The following is a 21,914-nucleotide window of genomic DNA, read 5'->3' as shown; positions in this document are numbered from 1 at the left end:
GTCTGATTACAGCATTGTTGTGAGTGAGATTGAAATCTATGAGTAAATGTTTGTTTTCATGGAAAACTTCATTGCCAAGTATTTTTAGGACTATTAGTCACTTTCTTTTTGATACATGGAAACTCTACGCATTGTGTAAAATAGCTTGTTGAGAGTTTATCTACATTACTTTTTCCTTTTGTCTTGTTTCAATATTTTTTTCTTTGTGGTGCAGAAATGTTTGATTTAAATGGTTAAATTCATAAAAAATTAAACACAAGCCTGAAATAATTGCTATTTAAACTAAAAATAAATAAACAAAATAAATTAACAGAAAATAAGAGGAAAATTACCAAAGAAATCCTTGTATTCACATTCTGTCCTTCATCATGTTTTGAATTTTTGCTTTCCCATTTTCATCTTTATATAGTGCCTATCCCTTAGTATGTTAATATTTTGTTATTATTTTAATTGGTTTAGTCTTCATACCATATATGAATGGTTTACACACTGTCTTTACAAAACTGAAACTTTTCTGATTTGTCTATGTAGGCCCTCTAATAGTGAGTTTTCTACATTTTGATGTCTTATTCATCCTTATTAATATTACTTTCTTTTAGTTGGAAGAACTGCTTTTATCATTTCTTGTAGGACAAACCTAGTGGTGATAAATTATTTTGACATCTGTTTGCCTGTTTTTCTTCTTTATATCTAACGGGGACTTTTGCAGGGTTTTTTTTTTTTTTTTTCCTTCCATACTTTAGAAATCTCATCCCACTTTCTTCTAATCTAAAGGTTTCTTTTAAGAAGTCAGTGACCTGGTGAATTCGTACATTCTTATATGCTTTGTTTCCCGTATTGTGCAGCTTTGATAATCCTCTTTTTATCTTTAATATTTGGAATCGTAATGATAAAATATCTTGAAGATGATTAGGTTGAGGTGAATCTGATTGATGACTGTTAATCTTCTGGTATCTGAATAATTCTGTCTTCTTCTAAGTATGGAAAGTTTTCTGTTATCAACTTGAATAAGCATTCTTATTTTTTGATATTCTCCAGTCCTTCTTAATCCCCAGTTACTCAGTTATTTGTTCTTTTAATGCTGTCCCAACTGTCCTATAATATTTCTTTATTCCCTTTCACTCTCTTTTTTCTTTTCTCTGTATATTTTCAAATCACTTTAAGCCTCACTAATTATTACTTTTTGTTTAGCCTATTTTGCATTTTATCAAATTTTAAATTTTGTTTGGTATACTATTCTGCTCAAAGATTACTATTTGATATTTTATCAATTAAGTTAGTCTCATAAAGTATTGAGTTATTTTAGTGTTTAATTTCAGAGAGTCTCCTTAAAATAGGTATTTTGGATTCTCTATTCAAAAGTTTGCAGGTATCATTTGCTATATAGTTTATTTTAGGCTGCTTATTTTGTTCTTTAGGTAAGGTCATTGTTTCCTGGAAGTTTTTGATGCTTTTAGGTATATGATATTGTCTGTATATTAAATATTTTACTAAAGTATTAAATTATTTAGTCCAAGCTTCATAATGTAGCTTTGTACCTGTCCTTCTAGAAATTTTACATAGGCTTCTTTCTTTTCTTTGACATATGGAGAGCTCTGCTAGTTCATCAGTAGATCCACCAAAGTCTTTATTTACTGTGAGGTGGCTCTTGGAACATTGTAGGTGGTCCATAATATAAAGGTGTCCCTTGTCAGGAAATCCCCCAATGTACTGCTGTTGTGTTGCTTAGAATGAGCTGGCTGGGTGTCTAAAAGGGATAGCCTATATCTGTATGTCTCTATCTGGGGCCAGATTATGCTTTGATGCTTCATCCTGTTATCAGCTGTGGTCAGTCTGTAGAGGATTCTGCACAGATCTAGGTACCATTATGGAAGGGTCAATCTCAGCTCTTATGAAATGACTTGATGACCATCCCCTTTATTCAATGAAAGTAGATAATTACTCTATATCCATTTTGTGATGTCTGGAGTACATGAAGGAATGGGATTAGCAGTGTCATGGCCACAAAGGCCACAATTCCACATCACATTAGAGTCTTTAGCTCACCAATATCTGCACAGCACAGGCAGAGAACAAAAGCTAACATTACTGTGGGCAGATTGATGCTGTACTGAACTCATGGATTAAGAGTGTTGTAACTAGCCACTGATGATATTTGCTGGCATATCATTCTGATTGAATAGGGACACAAGTTTCCACTTGGAACTGGAGTCTGCACAAAGTCTTCAGTGATAGACACTAGATGAGGAACAGAGACTGTTGGGGTTGGGTTAGGTTTTATCAGCCCATCACTGATCTTAGACATGTTTTTTTCCTTTCTTTCCTGCCCTATACCCAAGTCTTGCTTCTCACTGCCTGCCTAAAGATAGAAGAGACACGGTGAAGGGTACCGATTGACTTCCTAGTCTGATGCTAACCTGCGTGACACCTTTATCACGGCCTCAGGTTTTTGTACAGTCTTGCCTGTTCACGTGGCTGGTTTTAATGCATGTTGAAACACGATTCTCTCCCATTGGGAAACAGGTCTCCATATGATTCTAGGAAATGTCTACTTGCTCCATTTATCAGCACTGGCCTTGGGATAGAGAACTAGGTGATCTATTGGATACTGTCTCAGCTGGCCCAGCACTCAGTTCTAAGACATGGTTCTGTGCTCACTTTCTTGCCTTACCTGTCAAGGCCTGGAATCTTGCTTTGCTAACTTCCTAAAGTGGGAGATTCATGGCAGAGGCAGTTCCTTGGCTATCTGGCCAAAAGCTCAACTTTTCACACTAGCCTAGAACAGGTATCATAGGAACTTGTCTGGCATTACATTTTACATTTCATCATGGTGAATCTTGGTACTAGATTCGAATTCTAATGTCTGTACTTCATTTAACTCACTATTATATTTGAAAAAAAAAAAAACTAACGAATCAGACATAATACACAAATCTTATTATTAAAGATGTTGCTCATCAATGAACAAAGGCAGTGATCACTAAGAAACAAGTAACAACTTAGGCAAGCCCTATAATTATTCTAATCTATTTATTTGAGAGCATTTTTGATATCATGCAATGAGAGACAAGAGGTGAGTGATCCTGGCAAAACTCAACAAACTCTCAGAGTTGGAGAATTAAAATAGACAGTTATGAAGAACATAGCAAGTTTCACTGAGGAAAAAACTGCTAATAGATGGCTCTCCAAAGATCTGAATCCCCCACTTATTAGACCATGTATTAATACACACATGTGTGTAATTAACCCACCAGAGGTCAGGTGATCACCTGACATATTGGAGGCAATAGTACTCAGAATTCACATGGGGCTGGAAATGATAACTTTTTATGATTCAAACACTAAATACATAGAATAATTGAACTCTGATGATTAAAGATGGTTGAATAGCGTACAGCTACACTAACTTAATCTAATCATGCTTATTAATAAAAACAAGAGAAAGACTAAGTTTCCAGAGGTCTGACTCACAGAAACTTAAAGCAAACAAGTGGAAAAAAAATAAAGACCCTGTGGGACAACAGGAGAGAAGTCAGAGACATCTGCAGCCAGCCACATGGTGCATCCTGCTGCCAAATGTGAGCCACGTTTTCCCATGTCATTGTAGGAAGACATTGCCACGTGACCTGCCACTGACAAATTTAGCTGAGAGGGATTTCCCCAGACACCAACTGACTTTTTTTTTTATCCTGGAGAATTGAATGAGTTCTGAACAACTGCCAGGCTTGGAGCAGAAAAACTACCTCACATCCTTCCCCTCCCTCACTTCCATAGAGTGTCATACTCTGAAGCAGAAAGTTGGGCAGGCTGCCTCTGTTCTCAGATTAACAACCTAGTAAGAATAATGACAATATGTGAGGCAAAGGACAGATTCCCTGCATCCTACAACTAGAGGAGTTTCTGGGCATTACCCCAGAGCTATGTTCATGCACTGTACATGAGTAAGGGAGATTAATCTTAGCTTCTGGGTACTAACACCCACATAAAAAACTGACTACCACAGTGGGATAACTGAAACACCAGGACTAAAACAATTTGTTCTAAATTTCTCAGTATCACTGGAATCTACCCAGGGAACACAGGGAAGTGCCTACCTGCATTACAACTCTCCGGACATATACTTTCCAGACTAAAATCTTCTGCATACCTTGTCAACACTCTGTAGAATTGGAACAGTATTCAGTTAACATTCCCCAGCCCTAGGACTACTGCTGTTGGTGCCATGCACCAGTTAAACTCCCCAAGTCGAAGCTGAGGAAGGGCCCATCTATATCACACAGTCCTGGAGACACAAAAGTTGGTATAAGCCCTGATATTACATAGGCTTGAGAGTAGGACAAAGGAGCAGCCATCTGGGTCCCACTCAGCACCAAGAACAAGGCCATAGCTATTATATCCTCCAGGCTGAGTGTCGCTCCCCCTCTTCGTGGAGGAACGACACAGGACCCTGCGCTGTTCTTTCTGTCTGCTCGGCCCTCCCCGGGTTTGCTGCTGGTTCTTCCCGGGTTGGCTACTATCCCTTCCACCTCCGTGGAAGGGCAGTTCCCCCTGGCCACATTCCCCACTTCCGCAGGGGAGCGGCACACCGCCGGCCGGCTCTCTGGGGGGCTGCACAGGTGTTCCTTCAGCTAGATGTTCCCCTTAGATGTTCCTGGTGCATGCCGTCTCTCTCCTCCTTTATAGTCCTCCTCTGCCAATCCTAACTCGGCTGCCCACACGCCGAGTACGCTGCTCTCCTCCAATCAGGAGCAAGTCCTACAGTTTATTAGCTGAACTGGAGGCAGCTGTGTGGAAGCTGTTTACTTCTCTCCCAGCGCCATATTGTGGGAGAGCAGATGCATAGAATAAGTCTTAATTCCAGTAACTTAGTCCAGTCCGGATTGCTCCCCACAGCTGAGCAACACTGAACTCTCTGTGGACCAAAGATACAAACACAAAGAAAACTTTATTCATCTCAAAGCCACATTTCTATCCTTAAGAACTGCAGCAGACCAGTTCAAGACAAGGGCTGATTAAGTCACCATTTCTCATAGTATCCATTTCACTACAACAGGTTTCCTTTTAGGTGCTCAGTTAGTTGTCATGTATCAGGGAGAACATATGATATCTGTCCCTTTGGGACTGGCTTATTTCACTCAGCATAATGTTTTCCAGATTCCTCCATTTTGTTGAAAGTGACCTGATTTCATTTTTTTACTGCTGTATAGTATTCTATAGAGATCATTCCCCATAATTTCTTTATCAAGTCTTCTGTTGATGGGCATTTAGGTTGATCCCATGGCTTAGATATTGTGAATTGAACTGCAATAAACATTGAGGTGCAGACAGCTCTATTATTTGCCAATTTAATTTCCTTTGGGTAAATTCCAATGAGTGGGATGGCTGGGTTGAATGGTAGGGTTATATTCAGGTTTTAGAGGAATCTCCAAACTGACTTCCATAGTGGCTTTAAAGTTTGCATACCCACCAACAGTGGGTTAGTGTCCCTTTTCCCCCACATCTTCTCCAGCATCTGTTGTTAGTCTATTTATGTCCTTGGCCCATCTCTTAAGTAGGTTGTTTGTTTTGTGGTTGTGGAGTTTCTTGATCTCTTTGTAGATTCTGGTTATTAATCCTTTATCGGTTGCATAGTTTGCAAATAATTTTTTCCCTTCTGTTGGTTGCCTCTTCACTTTCCTGACTGCTTCTTTTGCAGTACAGAAACTTCTCAATTTGATGTAATCCCAATTGTTAATTTTGGCTTTGACTGCCTGTGCCTCCTGGGTCTTTTCCAAGAAGTCTTTGCCTGTGCCTATATCTTACAGGGTTTTTCCAAAGTTCTCTAATAATATGATGGTGTCGGGTCAAAGATGTAGCTCTTTAATCTATGTTGAGTGGATTTTTGTGTAAGGTGTAGGGTAGGGGTCTTGATTCTTACTTCTGCACATGGAAATCCAGTTTTCCCAGCACCATTTATTGAATAAACTGTCCTTGATCCAGGAATTTGACTTAGCTCCTTGATCAAATATAAGTGAGTTGTAGATGTTTGGATTGATTTCTGGAATTACTATTCTGTTTCATGGGTCTATCCATCTGTTTCTGTACCAGTAACATGCTGTTTTGATTACAACTGCCCTGTAGTGTGTCCTGAAATCTGGTATTGTGGTGCATCCAGTTTTCTCTTTGTTGTAGAAGATTGCTTTAGCTATTCGAGGTCTCCTGTGTCTCCATATGAATTTCAGCATCATTTTTTCCAGATCTGCGAAGAATGTCTTTGGTATTTTGATTGGTATCACATTGAATCTATATATTGCTTTGGAAGAATGGACATTTTGATGATATTAATTCTTCCAATCCATGATCATGGCAGATTTTTCTATTTTTTTGGTATCCGCTTCTATTTCTTTCTTTAAGATTTTGTAATCTTAATGTATTTCAGGCATGGAAAGCCAAGACACTCTGGCAAAAAAGAATGACAGAAATTAAAGATCTCCACGAGTGAGATCTCAGTGGAAAGAACAGGTCATCAAAGAAGGAGGTACCTTTCTCTGAAGGGAGGAGAGCACTTCCACTTTGACTATGACCTTGTCTAAATAAGATTGGAGTTGGTGAATTCAAAAGGCTTCCATAGCCTTGGCAACTCATGACAAGAGCCTAGGGTGATTACTGATGCCATAAACAAGAGTGTCAATTTGTTAAGTCAACAACAGGAGTCACTGTGCACTTACTCCTCATGTAGGATCTCTGTCTTTAATGTGCTGTACATTGTGATTTAATGCTATAACTAGTACTCAAACAGTATTTTTCACTTTGTGTTTCTATGTGGGTTCAAACTGTTGAAATCTTTACTTAGTATATGCTAAACTGATCTTCTGTATAAAAAGAGAATCAAAAATTAATCTTGATGTGAATGGAAGGGGAGAAAAGAAAGATTTTGTAATTCTCATAGTAGAGATCTTTGACATACTTGGTTAAGTTTATTCTAAGGTATCTGTTTTTGTAGCTATTGTGAATGGAATTGATCTTAGAAGTTCTTTCTCAGCCATGATATTTTCTGTGTATACAAAGGCTGTTGATTTTTGTGCATGGATTCTATATCTTGCTACTTTGCCAAACTCTTCTATGAGTTCCAATAGTCTCTTAGTAGAATTCTTTGGATCCCCTAATTATAGAATCCTATCATCTGCAAAGAGGGATAGTTTAACTTCTATCTTTCCAATTTGTATCCTTTTCATTTCTTTTTCTTGCCTAATGGCTCTGGCTTTAAGTTCCAGTACTATATTGAATTGCAGTGGTGAGAATGGGCATCTCCGTCTGGTTCTGGATCTCAGTGGAAATGCTTCCAACTTTTTCCCATTCATTCGGATGCTGGCCGTGGGTTTTTCTTAAATTGCTTTTTGTTGAGAAATGTTCTTTAAATACCCACTTTGCTTAGAGTTTTCAAATGAAAGGGTGTTGTATTTTATCAAATAGTTTCTCTGCATCTATTGAGACAAATCATAGGGCTTTTCTTCCGCAGTTTGTTAATGTGGTGTATCACATTAATTGATTTGTGAACTTTGAACTATTCCTTCAAACCTGGGATAAATCCCACTTGTTCAGGGTGGATGATCTTTCTGATGTGTTGTTGCATTCTATTGGCCAGAGTTTATTGAGGAGTGCTGCGTCTATGTTCATCAAGGAAATCAGTCTGTAATTCTCTTTCTCTGCTATATCTCTTTCAGTTTTAAATTAAGTGGTGCTGGCTTCGTAGAAAGAATTTTGGAAGACTCCCTCTCTTTCAATTATTCTGAATAGTTTGAGAAGAATTGGAGTTAGTTCTTCTTTAAATGTCTGGTAGAATTCAGCATTGAATCTTCTGGTTCTGGGCTTTTCCTTTTTTGGGAGAGCCTTCATTACTGATTCAATTTCTGACTCCGTTATGGGTCTGTTTAGGTTTTCTGTCTTCATGGTTCAATTTATGCAGGTTGTATGTGTCCAGGAATCTATCCATTTCTGAGAGATTTCCCTGTTTGCTGGCATACAACTCTTTGTAGTAAATTCTGATGACTCTTTATTTCTGTGGTGTCTGTTGTTACATTCCCTTTTTTATTTCTGTTTTTATTGATTTGGGTCTTTTCTCTCCTATTTTTAGTTAGTTGGGCCTATTATGTGTCGATTTTCATTATTTTTTCAAAAAAATCTCTTAGTTTTGCTGATCTTTTGTAATTTTGTGGATTCAATTCTGTTGGTTTATTCTCCAATTTTAATTATTTCTTTTCTCCTACTAGTTTTGGGTTTGGTTGCTGTAGTTCTTCGAGATCCTTTCTCTCTCTTCATGCCTTCAAAAACTCCAAGAACCTGAATGTTGGGTTGGATTTTTAATAGTATTCTGTAGATTCCAAACAATATTTTTTAGATTTACACTTTCCTCTTCTTTTCTTTGGTTTGACTACGCTCTGTCTTCTAAGTATGCTATTCTCTCTTCTGCCTCACTGATTCTGTTTTTAAAGTTCTCAAATGTGTTTTTTATTTGTTCTATTGAATTTTTAATTTCACTTCGATTTCTCTTCAATATCTCAATTTCATGTTCTACTAAATTCCTCATTTCATTTTGATTCCTCCTTAAGATTTGATTTACGTGGGAGATATTTTCTGACATGTCTTGCATGAATTTTAGTAGTTCATGCATTTGTTTTTGATAACTCCTAAATGTTCTTATCCTAATTTTTTTCAGTTCCGTTTCTTGCATTTCTTCTATCTCATCATCTTCATAATCTTGTATTGGAGTGTCATGTTCTTTTGGGAGCATGATGATGTCTTCCTTGTTCTTGTTTCCTCAGTTTTTGCATTTGTTGTTTGGCATTGTAGAGATAATCTTTGGTTTCTTCTTCTTTCTTCTTTTTTTCCTGCTCTGGTGGCTTTTCTCATTATACTATGATTCTAGATTAAGTGGACTGTGTGCTTTGGTGAATCTCTAGAGGCTTGTGGTGGGTGTGGCCAGAAAACTCTGTTCAGTTCTTCAGGGTTAAGGATGTGCCTAAGATGACACACCCAGGTTTGGCCTAGTATCTCTCTCTCTCTTTTTTTTTTCTTTCTTTTTTTTTTTTTTATTCAGAAGGGAAGTAATTCCACTCAGCTGAGCTCTTCTCAATGGCGATCAGTGCCTGAGTGCTAGTCCCAGTGGGTATACATCTGCTCTGTCCCAAGGACCACACAAAGGATCTGTGCAGTCCTCAGTGTAAGCTCAGATTCCCCTGCAATGTCTCCCACTGGGTAGCCAAGGCTGCCCGAATTTGTGGTGTCTCGCTCAGAATACTCATGTTTCAGCCACACCGTGAGTTCTCCCACACACACTCAGTTTTTTTTTTTTTTTTCTTCACATTCTCGGTTCATAAGCTCCACAAATTCACTAGGTCTTAGTTTCCTGTTATTACTCCTCACCAGAGTCAGGTTTTTCTGTTTGGCTGAGGGCTGGGGCAGCCCTGAGTTTGCGCAGTTGTTAGGTATGTCCAAAATGGCACCTGCTCTATAGGCTCACATGCCTTTGTAAGGTGATCGGAGAGAGAAAATCGTGTCCGTACCATCCCTTTTATTTTTTTCCCTCCTCTGCTTAGGCAGGTGTACTTTCCCCTAACGGGGCTTCAAGCCTCATTCCCTCTAGGCTCTTCCTGCCACTTTCTCACCAGTGTCTCAGGCTACTGCGGTTTTGTCTAACCTCTCTTTCCATTCTGCTGTGGAGGAGACTCTCAGCAGCTGGGCTCCTGAGTCATGGGCGCCCGTGCCCTCCACAAAGATCCACCATGTCCCTCTCATGTTTTCTCTCCTGTTTTGGCCCTAAATCTTTCCTGAGTCTACACTATCTTTTCTGCACTATCTGTTAACTCCCTCCCTATCCTATCATCTTGGATCCACTTGTTAAACTTCTTATTCAGATGTGAACGGGTGCATTCAGGGTGGTATGAAGTGAATTATTAAGCCTTTTCACTGTAATGTAATTTTAAAATATGTTATCTCAAAAAAAAATACAGAAACAGAGAAGGAAGGAGTGTGGGAAGGGGAAAGAGGGAATAAGGAAGGACAGGGATATCATCATGTTCTTAGAATTTTACCTATAAATCAAATTTAATTTGATTTAATTTAAAAAACTAATAAAATAAAAATTAAAAATTTAATAAAATAATAGAACTTTGGTAAATACCTGACCCAACAAATCATAAAATCAGAATCCAGATGAAGATAAAAGTACTTTCAAGTAACTTAACTCTATTCCATGACAAAGTTTAATAATATCCATAAAATACAAAAACAACCAGCAATCAACAAGGTAAATTTTCAGTGTCTCGCATTCAATTTAAAAGTTCTGGCATCAAAAGAAACAGGAATATCTGATCTATAATTAGAAAGCTCAATCCATTGAAATCAAACCATGATGAACATATAGAATTAAGTAAAAAGAGCAAATCCTGAAACACTGATTTTAACAATATTCCCTGTCCTCAAAAGCAATGTAAGTATAATGTATGTGAATTAAGAGCATGAAATATATAGACGTGTTCCAAACCAAAATTTATGGATGAAAACTGCATCTTGTAAAATGAGAAAATCAAAGGTTGAAAGATAATATCGCAAAAGAAAAGATAATGAACTTGAATGAAAGCAATAAAAACTATCTAAAATGAAGCACACAGGAAAAGGACTCCAGAAAAATAGAAAAAGAAAATAAACATCATAATTAACCTTTGGGCCAATTCCAACTGTCCTATATATACATAGAATTTGAATGCTCTAAAAATACAAGATTGGCAGAAAAATATTTGAAGGGATACTCACCAAACATCTTAAAAACTTGATGAAGAAAGCATTTTATGTATCACCAACTTTTTTTGGAAAGGGAAACCAAAATTAAGAGATGGTTTGTAGTAATCAACAATAAACTAAATAAATCATTATACGTTTTCATGTATACAGTAACAAGAAACAATTCTTAATGTTAAAAGGAAATTCTCTGCCTCTATTTTTCTGTATATGATGTATCATTTTCCACTTGCCCTCTGATCCAGACAACTGGCAGCCTAACAGCTCTGTGGATCCCATTTCCAACAGCATCAGCCACAGTACAATGGCTGCCTCATCACAGAGCTGACAGATTCAGCAACTCCAACTGCTCTTTGCACTGCTGCCAAAGACCAGAAGGAGTGAAGTGTACTAAGCCACTTTAGAGGATACACTCTGTTTTATCAGAAAGCACCTTTAAAAGGATGTCACAATCAAAAAAGTGCAAAGGAAGGAGGGAAGACACATTAAATTGAGACTTCTGTCCCTTGTATGTGTGTCTCACACATTAAGAGGATGTCTACTGAGCCTATTCTGTCATTAAATTCAATAATTCAAAACAATAGGGGCTGGCACTTTAGCTCAGTTGGTTAACTCCTTGGCCTGAAGCACTGGCATCCCATATGGGTGTTGGTTTGAGTCCCGGCTGCTCCACTTCCCATCCAGCACTCTGCTATGGCCTGGGAAAGTGTGGAGAATCCCACAGGAATCCAAAAAAGAGTAACGGATCACCACTTACCTGAAAAGGAGATGAACTGTGGAAATACAGTAAAACATTGAGTTAAAAAGTTACCACTAGCCACAAAAATAAAAGTAAAGTGGTGTTGTAAGTCCAGAGCTGAGGCAATGCCTAATGGCTGTTAGGGAGACGTTCCTAATCATACCAAGCAGACATCTCTGGTCAGTCAGAGAACAGCGTGCTGTGGACAATACCCTCCTACCCACGCTGACTGGACTGTTCAAACATAAGTAAGGTGGGAACAGTATTGACTGGACCGTTCAAACATCAGTAAGAACCAATAAAATTGCATAAGTTGCATGATGGCAAATTGGAAGGCTGCCAAAAAATGAAGATAAAAGCGGAGCCCTGGCATTGCTCTCTGTCCTTTTGAGGATCATGGCCTGGTGCGTGTAAACCACTGGGAGCAGAAGAAAGAAGAGCTGAGCTGAGCCGAGCTGTCACTGAGCTGTCACTGAAGAGATCCTGGCCCATTCCTGACCTGTTCCAGCCACGGCTCTCAGAGCTGCACCTGTTCCTGAGTGGCCCTAGCTGCTGTTCCTGAGCGGCCTTAGCTGCTATTCCTGAGCGGCTTTAGCCACATGAGCTGTCCTGTTCTGGTCTTGTTCCTGTCTAATAAAAGTTGCTGTAACACTTTCGGCCTTGCAGCCGAGTAAAGGGCCCGGTGTCTGCGAACCTCTGGATCTCCACACATCCGGAGTTGAAGAGGCAGCCTACTACTCTGCATGGAGCAGGTAGCAGCACAAGCCAACCTGCAGAGCTGTCCCTGAGCTGTAAAACCCCACTGTGTGAGTGTGTGTGTGTGTGGCCCAGTGTGAGTGAACCTCTGGATAGCCTCACATTTGGAGTCGAAGAGCCAGCCCGCTAGCTTTTGCTATGCGGCACAAGGCAATGACGGGATCAAGAGGCCATCTGGAGCTGCTGCATTGCTGCCCAGCCACTGTCTGACCAGCGGAGCTGCCACCTCTTTCATTACCCCATATCAAAAATTTGAGTTTGTAACTAGAAATGATTTTGTTAAAATTTCACAAAACATTTAATCATGGTGCTGGCGCTGTGTGTAGCTGGTAAAGCTGCCACCTGCAGTGCTGGCATCTCATATGGGCACTAGTTGGAGACCAGGCTGCTTCACTTCCAATCCAGCTCTCTGCTATGGCCTGGAAAAGCAGTAGAAGATGGCCCAAGTCCTTGGGTCCTCTGCACTCACATGGGAGAGCCTGTAGAATCTCCTGGCTCCTGGCTTCGGATCAACTCAGCTCCACCATTGCAGCCATCTGGGGAATGAACCAGGGAATGGAATAGCTCTCTATCTTTTTTCTTCTCCTTCTCTCTCTGTGTAATTTTGACTTTCAAATAAATAAATGAACATTCAAAAATATTTAAACAAAATTTGTTTAATAGGCCACATTTTAAGAGGTCTGGATAGAAGTAACTTTACTTCACAATCTATGATGTCCAAAATTAATAACAGATCTTTCACTCAAGAGTTGATAGATTTTTCAAAATGAACTTAGTTTCTTATGGCTTTGAAACTTTATTTGTTAATGTGAATTCACTTCCTGTACCATAGAAACAGGCTCATTTTAGATAGAGAAAAATTTCAGAAAGTCATAAGTTCCAGCATAATAAATGCATTTTTCTTTTTTTTAAAAAAATATTTATTTATTTATTTGAAAGGTAGTTTAAAGAGAGTCTTCCATCCACTGGTTCTCTACCAAAATGGCCACAATGGCTGGAACTAAGCCGATCTGAAGCTAGGAGCCAGGAGCTTCTTCCAAGCCTCCCACACAGGTGCTGGGGCCCAAGCACTTGAGCCCTCTTCTATTGCTTTCCCAGGCCATAGCAGAGAGCTGGATCAGAATGGAACATCCAGGACTCAAACTGGTGCCCAAATGGGATTCCTGGACTGAAGGCAGAGGCTTAACCCACTGTACCACAGCGCCAGGCCCATTGGTATAGAGTTGGTCTTCTGTATACAAAGTTAGTTGAAAATGAATCTTAATGGAGAGTGGGACTGGCAAGGGGAGAAGGGGAGGAAGATATATAGGAGTGTGGGTGGGAGGGTGGGTATTGTGGGAATAATAACTATATTCCTAAAGTTATACTTACCAAACTCTTCTATGAGTTCCAATAGTTTCTTCATGGAGTCTTTTGGTTCCCCTATATATAGAACCATGTAATCTGCAAATAGGGATAGCTTGATTTCTTCCTTCCCAGTTTGATTTTTTTCTTGCCTAATGGCTCTGGTTAAATCTTCCAGGACTAAATTGAATAACAATGGTGAGGGTGGGCATCCCTGTCTGGTACCAGATCTCAGTGGAAATGTTCACCCTAGGCTCTTGTCGTGAGCTGCCAAGGCTATGGAAGCCTCTTGAGTTTGCCAACTCCGATCTTATTTAGACAAGGTCATAGTCAAAGTGGAAGTTCTCCCCTCCCTTCAGAGAAAGTTACTACCTTATTTGATGGCCCGTACTTTCCGCCAGGATCTCACAGAGATCTTTCATTTAGGTTATTTTATTTTATTTTATTTTATTATATTTTATTTTGCCAGAGTGTCTTGGCTTTCCATGCCTGAAATACTCTCATGGGCTTTTTAGCCAGATCTGAATGCATAAGGGCTGATTCTGAGGCCAAAGTGCAGTTTAGGACATCTGCCATTCTAGGAGTCTGCTGTGTATCCTGCTTCCCATGTTGGATCATTCTCTACTTTTTAATTCTATCAGTTAGTATTAGTAGACACTAGTCTTGTTTATGTAATCCATTTGACACTTAATCCTATAATTATGATCAAATATGTACTGAAACTGATCACTTTGAGTGGTGAGATGGCATTGGTACATTCCACCTTGATGGGATTGAATTGGAATCCCCAGGCACATTTCTAACTCTACCATTAGGGGTAAATCTGATTGAGCATGTGCCGAACTGTACATCTCATCCCTCTCTTATTCCCACTCTTATATTTAACAGGGACCACCCCTCAGTTAATTTTAAATGCCTAAGAATAATTGTGTGATAATTAAAGAGTTCAACCAATGGTATTAAGTAGAACAAAAAAATACTAAGAGGGATAAAGTATTAAGTTATTCATCGACAGTCTGGATAAGGGCTGATCAAGTCATTGTTTCTCTTAGTGTCCATTTCACTTCAACAGGTTTCCTTTTAGGTGCTCTGTTAGTTGTCATCAATCAGGGAGAACATATGATATCTGTCCTTTTGGGATTGGCTTATTTCACTCAGCATGATGTTTTCCAGATTCCTCCATTTTGTTGCAAATGACCAGATTTCATTTTTTTTACTGCTGTATAGTATTCTATAGAGATCATATCCCATAATTTCTTTATCCAGTCTTCTGTTGATGGGCATTTAGGTGAGTCCATGTCTTAGCTATTTGGAAACGATCTGCAATAAACATTGATGTGCAGATAGCTCTTTTATTTGCCAATTTAATTTCCTTTAGGTAAATTCCAAAGAGTGGGATGGCTGGGTTGTATGGTAGGGTTATATTCAGGTATCTGAGGAATCTCCAAACTGACTTCCATAGTGGCTTTAGAGTTTGCATACCCTCCAACAGTGGGTTAGTGTCCCTTTCCCCCTACACCCTCGCCAGCATCTGTTGTTGGTAGATTTCTGTATGTAAACCATTCTTTCCGAGGTGAGGAAACTCATTGTGGTTTTGATTTGCTTTTCCCTGATTGCTAGTAGTACTATACATTTTTTCTTTTCTTTTTTTCTTTCTTTTTTTTTTTTTTGAAAGGCAGAGTTAGAGAGAGAGAGACAGAGAGAGAGATAAAGGTCTTCCTTTTTTCCGTTGGTTCACCCCCCAAGTGGCTACTATGACCAGCATATTGCAGCCAGCACTGTGCTGATCTGAAGCCCGAGGTGAGGTGCTTCCTCCTGGTCTCCCATGTGGGTGCAGGGCCCAAGGACCTGGGTCATCCTCCACTGCACTCCAGGGCCACAGCAGAGAACTGGAGTGGAAGAAGAGCAACCGGGACAGAATCCGGCGCCCCAACTCGGACTAGAACCAGGGTTGCCGGTGCCGCAGGTGGAGGATTAGCCTAGTGAGCTGCAGCACCGGCTGACATTTTTTCATGTGTCTGTTGGCCATTTGGATTTCCTCTTTTGAACAGTGTCTATTTAGGTCCTTGGCCTATCTCTTAAGTAGGTTGTTTGTTTTGTGGTTGTGGAGTTTCTTGATCGCCTTGTAGATTCTGGTTATTAATCCTTTATCGGTTGCATAGTTTGCAAATAATTTTTTCCCTTCTGTTGGTTACCTCTTCACTTTCCTGACTGCTTCTTTTGCAGTACAGAAACTTCTCAATTTGATGTAATCCCAATTGTTAATTTTGGCTTTGACTGCCTGTACCTCCTGGGTCTTTTCCAAGAAGTCTTTGCCTGTGCCTATAACTTACAGGGTTTTTCCAGTGTTCTCTAATAATTTGATGGTGTCAGGTCATATATTTATATCTTTAATCCATGTTGAGTGGATTTTTGTGTAAGGTGTAAGGTAGGGGTCTGGCTTCTTACTTCTGCACACGGAAATCCAGTTTTCCCAGCACCATTTATTGAATAAACTGTCCTTGATCCAGGAATTGGACTTAGCTCCTTGATCAAATATAAGTGAGTTGTAGATGTTTGGATTGATTTCTGGAATTTCTATTCTGTTCCATGGGTCTATCCATCTGTTTCTGTACTAGTACCATGCTGTTTTGATTACAACTGCCCTGTAGTATGTCCTGAAATCTGGTATTGTGATGCCTACAGCTTTCTTTTTGTTGTACAAGATTGCTTTAGCTATTCAAGGTCTCCTGGGCCTCCATATGAATTTCAGGATCATTTTTTTCCAATTGAATGGGGGAAAAGTTGGAAGCATTTCCACTGAGATATAATACCAGACAGGGATGCCCACTCTCACCACTGCTATTCAATATAGTACAAGAAGTTTTAGCCAGAGCCATTAGGCAAGAAAATGAAATAAAAGGGATACAAATTGGGATGGAAGAAGTCAAACTATCCCTCTTTGCAGATGATATGATTCTTTATTTAGGGGATCCAAAAACTCTGCTATGAGACTATTTATTGAAACTCATAGAAGAGTTTGGCAAAGTAGCAAGATATAAAATCAATACACAAAAATCCACAGCGTATGTATACACAGGCAATGCCATGACTGAGAAGAACTTTTAAGATCAATCCCATTCACAATAGCTATAAAAACAAGCAAATACCTTGGAGTAAACTTAACCAAGTATGTCAAAGATCTCTACTATGAGAATTACAAAATCTTAAAGAAAGAAATAGAAGAGGATACCAAAAAACGGAAAAATCTTCCATGCTCATGGATTGGAAGAATCAATATCATCAAAAAGTCCATTCTCCCAAAGGCAATTTATAGATTGAATGTGATACCAATCAAAATACCAAAGACATTCTTCTCAGTTCTCGAGATTTTCTTCCTTTACCTTCTTTCAGAGTGATGACCATGTTTCTGTGTTTCTGTGTAAAGCATGTCCTTAAGTATCTTTTGCAGGGCTGGATGTGTAGTGTCAAATTCTTTCAATTTCTGTTTGTTATGAAATTATTTATTTCACCTTCATTCATGAATGAGAGCTTTGCACAATATATTATTGACAGTTTTTTCCTCTTAAGACTTGGAATATATCTCCCCATTCTCTCAGCCTGTAGGGTTTCTGATAAGTTCACTGTGAGCTAATTGGAGGTCATCTGAAAGTAGTCCGGCATTTCTCTTGTGCACATTCTGGAATCTTTTCGTTATATTTTACTGTGGTGAGTTTTATTATAAGGTGTTGTGATGAAGATCTTTTCTGGTCATGTCTGTTAGAAATTGTATGTGCTTCCTCTACTTAGACGTCCCTTTCTTTCTCTAAATTAGGGAAGTTTTCTGTTATTTCACTACAAAGACTTTGTATACTTTTCACTTTTTCCACATGTTCATGAACTCCTAGAACCCATATGTTGGGTCATTTGATAGTATCCTGAAACTTCCCAACAGTCTTTTTTAGTTTTTTAACTTTCTCATCTTGCTTTTTATTTGACTGCATTGTTTCCTGTGCATTGTCTTCTAAGCCTGATATTCTTTCCTCTGCTTCACTAATCCTATTGTTAAGGCTTTCTACTTTACTTTTTAATTGTTCTGTTGAATCCTTCACTTAATTTTGATTCTCTTTCAGATTTTAATTTCATGGAAGAAATTTTCTTTCATGTCCTATATGGATTTCAGTAGTTCATGCATTTGCTTCTGATTACTTCTATGTAATCTTATGATCATACTTTTGAATTCCATTTCTTGCATTTCTTGCATCTCATCAACTTCACAGTCTAGTATTGAAGTGTTATTGTGGGTATCATGTTGCTTTCCTCATTCTTGTTCCTTAAATTGGTGCATTTGTTGATTGGCATTTGTGGAGACACACATCCTCCTCCTCCTCCTCCTCCTCCTTCTCCTTCTTCTTCTTCTTTTCCTGTGGTAACTTTTATTTTGTACTATGCCTCTGTAGATAAGTGAAGTCTGCTTTCAGTGAATATCTGGAGGCTTGTAGTTGGTGTCACCAGGGAGCTCTGTTCAATTCTCCAGAGAGAGGGGCGTGTCTAAGGTGACACAGCCAGGTTTGGTGAGGTAAATCTCCTTTTTTATCAGAAGGGAAGTTTATTCTGCTCAGCTGAGTTCCCCTCCTGAAAAGATACCAGTGCCTGAGCACTAGACCAATGGGTATAATGTTCATCTACTCTGCCCCATGGACCACACAAAGGATTTGTGCAGTCCTTGGTGTAAGTTCAGATTCCCCAGCAGTGTCCCTCACTAAGTAACCAGGAAGCCCTGAGCACGTGGAGTCTTTCACAGTGACTGCTTAAACTCCCAGCCACACCATGAGTCCTCCCACACAACCTTGGTTTTTTTCACAGTCACAAACTCCCAGCCTCCCTGTTAGTTCTCCCCATCAGAGTCAAAAGTCTCTACTTGGCTGGTGGCTGAGTGTGGACACAAGCTGGTGCAATTGTTACATATGTCCAAAACGGTGCCAGCTCTATTGGCTTGGGGAGAAAGAAATGTGTCCCTCCATTTTTTTTCTCCTCTAGTTCGGCTGGCACACTATTCCCCAGGGGCTCCAAGCCAGGTTCCCTCTAGGCTCTTCCTGCAGCTTTAATGTCAGTGGCTTTAGCTGATGCGGTCTGATCTCACCTCACTTTCCAAGGCTGGTGCATAGAGTTTCATCTGCTTGTTTTCTCCCTAACTCTTTCCTAGGATGCACTCTCTCCACTTTTTTAAACTATATTCTCCTGGACTAGAACAGTAAGCATACTCCATACTCCACCATCTTGGAATTTTTAAGTTATAATTTGTATTTTTAAGTTATAAATAGAGATGATAGAGACAATCTAGGATTGGTAAATGCATTATATTTTCTTCCTTCAACTATTTTGTAGAAATTGGAAGAAAACAGTATTTTGATAATTTATAGAGCTGAGCACATCCAACCATCAGAAATTAGGCTATTTTTTCACATTTTTATTTAGCATATGGTATCAACAAATGAATGCAGATGAGGTACTCTAGAAAGATCTGAGAATGGGTAGAAGATATAAATATAAAACGAAAATCATATCCCTATTAAGTCTACAATCTAAATTAGGATCTAAAACACTTATATACATATACATACACAATACATACACAGACGCACATACAAACATTGACATTTACAGAGCAAAATAGTAAACAGTAGCTGTTAAAATATTAAGGATGAGTAAAAATGAGATGGCCAAGCATAAAATATTAATTGCAAAAAATTACTTTGATAAGTGAGGGTTAGTTATATTGTTTAAGGAACTTCCTAAACTGAGATTATGTTTGTGAACTTTTTTGTTTCTATTTTGTAACAGTTCTTGATGTCCTTATTCAGTCTTTGGGCGTCAGACTGAAGAGAATTATATTGATGGTCCCTACTCCTGACATTCAGCAGTGCTAATACAGGGGGCATATTTTCATCCAAGTGACTGACAGTAAATGGGCCTTGGGCCATGGCTCATACTTATTTAGCTAACACTAGCTGACAGCTACACTTTGGAGGTCAGCCAAAGAAATTAAGAGAAAGGGGGGTGCTTTACATGGGCTTTCTTTTTTTCTTGAAATAATCAAATAGAAGGGAGACATTGAGGAGAGGTTTTCTTTAAAATTTTTGGTTGAGGACATTTCACATCAAGTTGGGAAGTGTTTCTCAGATTATATAGTGATAAAACAAAAGGAGAGGCCCTTTATGGTAACAAGAAGTTGCAGTTATTTATAGAAGCTGGTTGGATAATTGTCTTACAATGAAATGTCCTAGGATAGGTTTATATACTATCTTTCCTTGGATTCTTAAGGACTGGGAGCTAAACATTGGAAAAATGTAATACAAGAATTTCATGAAAATAACATACTCTGTTTGAAATATGCACATTATTCTTTCTGTTAAGTGAAAATATATTATGCAATATGTCATCTTTAAGAAATATTGCATGATAACAGCTTTCATATCAGGAATATATGATGAGGAATCTGCCAGATTGGAGGCTCAACATTTATTGAGACTCTCTTCTACAATCCTGGGAGCATATATTGAAAGGATATTCAATGGTAGTATTTTCTATGGAAATAAATCAGAAATTGATGCATGCCTTTACCTTTTGATATCTTTTGGTGAGCAATTTGGACACTATAGTTGGGACAGTGACTCCATTTCTTTTCTGTTCACTTGAGCCATTATTGTTTCCTGTTATCTGTTCTTTTCCCTTCTACTCCATGACATAGTATCAACTCCCTCCACTACAAACACACACCCAAACACACACACACACACATATTTATTGTGGTTTATGTGGTAATTATTGTCACTTCTGTATCTTTTCCTGTATTGTACTTATTAAAGCATCTCTTAATAATTTTTCTATCACATTCACTTTTTTATTCATCCCAAAAACATTTATTGAGTTAGAAAATCTGCTGAATGCAAGGGATAAAAGGAGCCACAGCCATAGCAAATGTATCATATTCTTGTGGTTTCAATCTGGAGGCAAATCCCAATACAATGTGATGAATGTTAGGAGAAGTAGAGGTTTAAGCACACAGCAAAGTAACACTTCTCCTTGTCATGGACTGGAGAGTCACAAAAGTTATCAGGAAAGAAGAAACAAAATGAATGAGCTAAATTCCAATTGAGAACAGCTCATGAATAATCTTATATAAAAGGAAGAGATGCTCAGTAAAAGAGATTTCACTGCACCTTGAGAAAGGACCAGTGCTAAGTGAGAATGAGGAATGTGTGGAAATTTAAGTCACACTGGGTGACAGAGGTGTAGGAAATGTGTTTACCACTGGAAAACATTCTTGTTTCAGAGGCAGATAAGAAAGAGATTTTAAAAATTAAAATTAAAAATGAAGAAAAAAGAACACCATCCAAGGAGTTTGAAATTCATCTGAAATGATAGGTAAGCCATTTAACTTAATAAAAATAGTAACTGTGCCAATAATTAATATAGTAACTGAATTAGAGGATTGTTATGGCTACAACTTGGAGATCGAATTGAGAGGGCAAATTTTAGTGCATTAAAACATTGCCAGTAGATATTTTTTTCTTCTGGAGGCAAATTAAGAAAATTATTTATTCTACTATATGTTGCCCACCACATTATGTGGAGGGGAAATGGTGGTGGTAAACTGAATGTATAAGATTCTATTTCAAGTTATGTAACATTTCTATTTTACATTAGATATTAACAGCTATTTCATGTTTTTCAAGTATTTTCCTTATTTGCACAATTCGTTTCTTTTTAAACTTTTATTTAATAAATATAAATTTCCAAAGTACAACTTTTGGATTATAGCATTTTTCTCCAAAAACCACCCTGCCACCTGCAAACCATCCCATCTCCTATTCCCTTTGTCATCCCATTCTTCATTAAGATTCATTTTTAATTATCTTATATACAGAAGAACAACTTAGTGTATACTAAATAAAGATTTCAACAGTTTGTGCCCACACAAACACACAAAGTATAAAGTACTGTTTGAATACTAGTTTTACCATTAATTCACATAGTAAAACACATTAAGAACAGAGATCCTACATGGGAAATAGTTGCACAGTGACACCCGTTGTTGACTTAACAATTGACACTCTTATTTATGAAGTCAGTAATCACCTGAGTCTCTTGTCAGGAGCTGCCAAGGCTATGGAAGCCTCTTGAGTTCACAAACTCTGACTTTATTTAGACAAGGCTATAGTCGAAGTGGAAGTTCTCTCCTCCCTTCTTAGAAAGGTATGTCCTTCTTTGATGGCCTGATCTTTCCTCTGGGATCTCACAGAGATCTTTCATTTTG

This window comes from Oryctolagus cuniculus, chromosome 5 (genome assembly GCF_051225735.1).
Source record: "Oryctolagus cuniculus isolate XC-2025 breed Fujian yellow rabbit chromosome 5, ASM5122573v1, whole genome shotgun sequence".
Classification (NCBI taxonomy): domain Eukaryota; kingdom Metazoa; phylum Chordata; class Mammalia; order Lagomorpha; family Leporidae; genus Oryctolagus; species Oryctolagus cuniculus.
Note: the sequence above shows the minus strand (reverse complement) of the source record.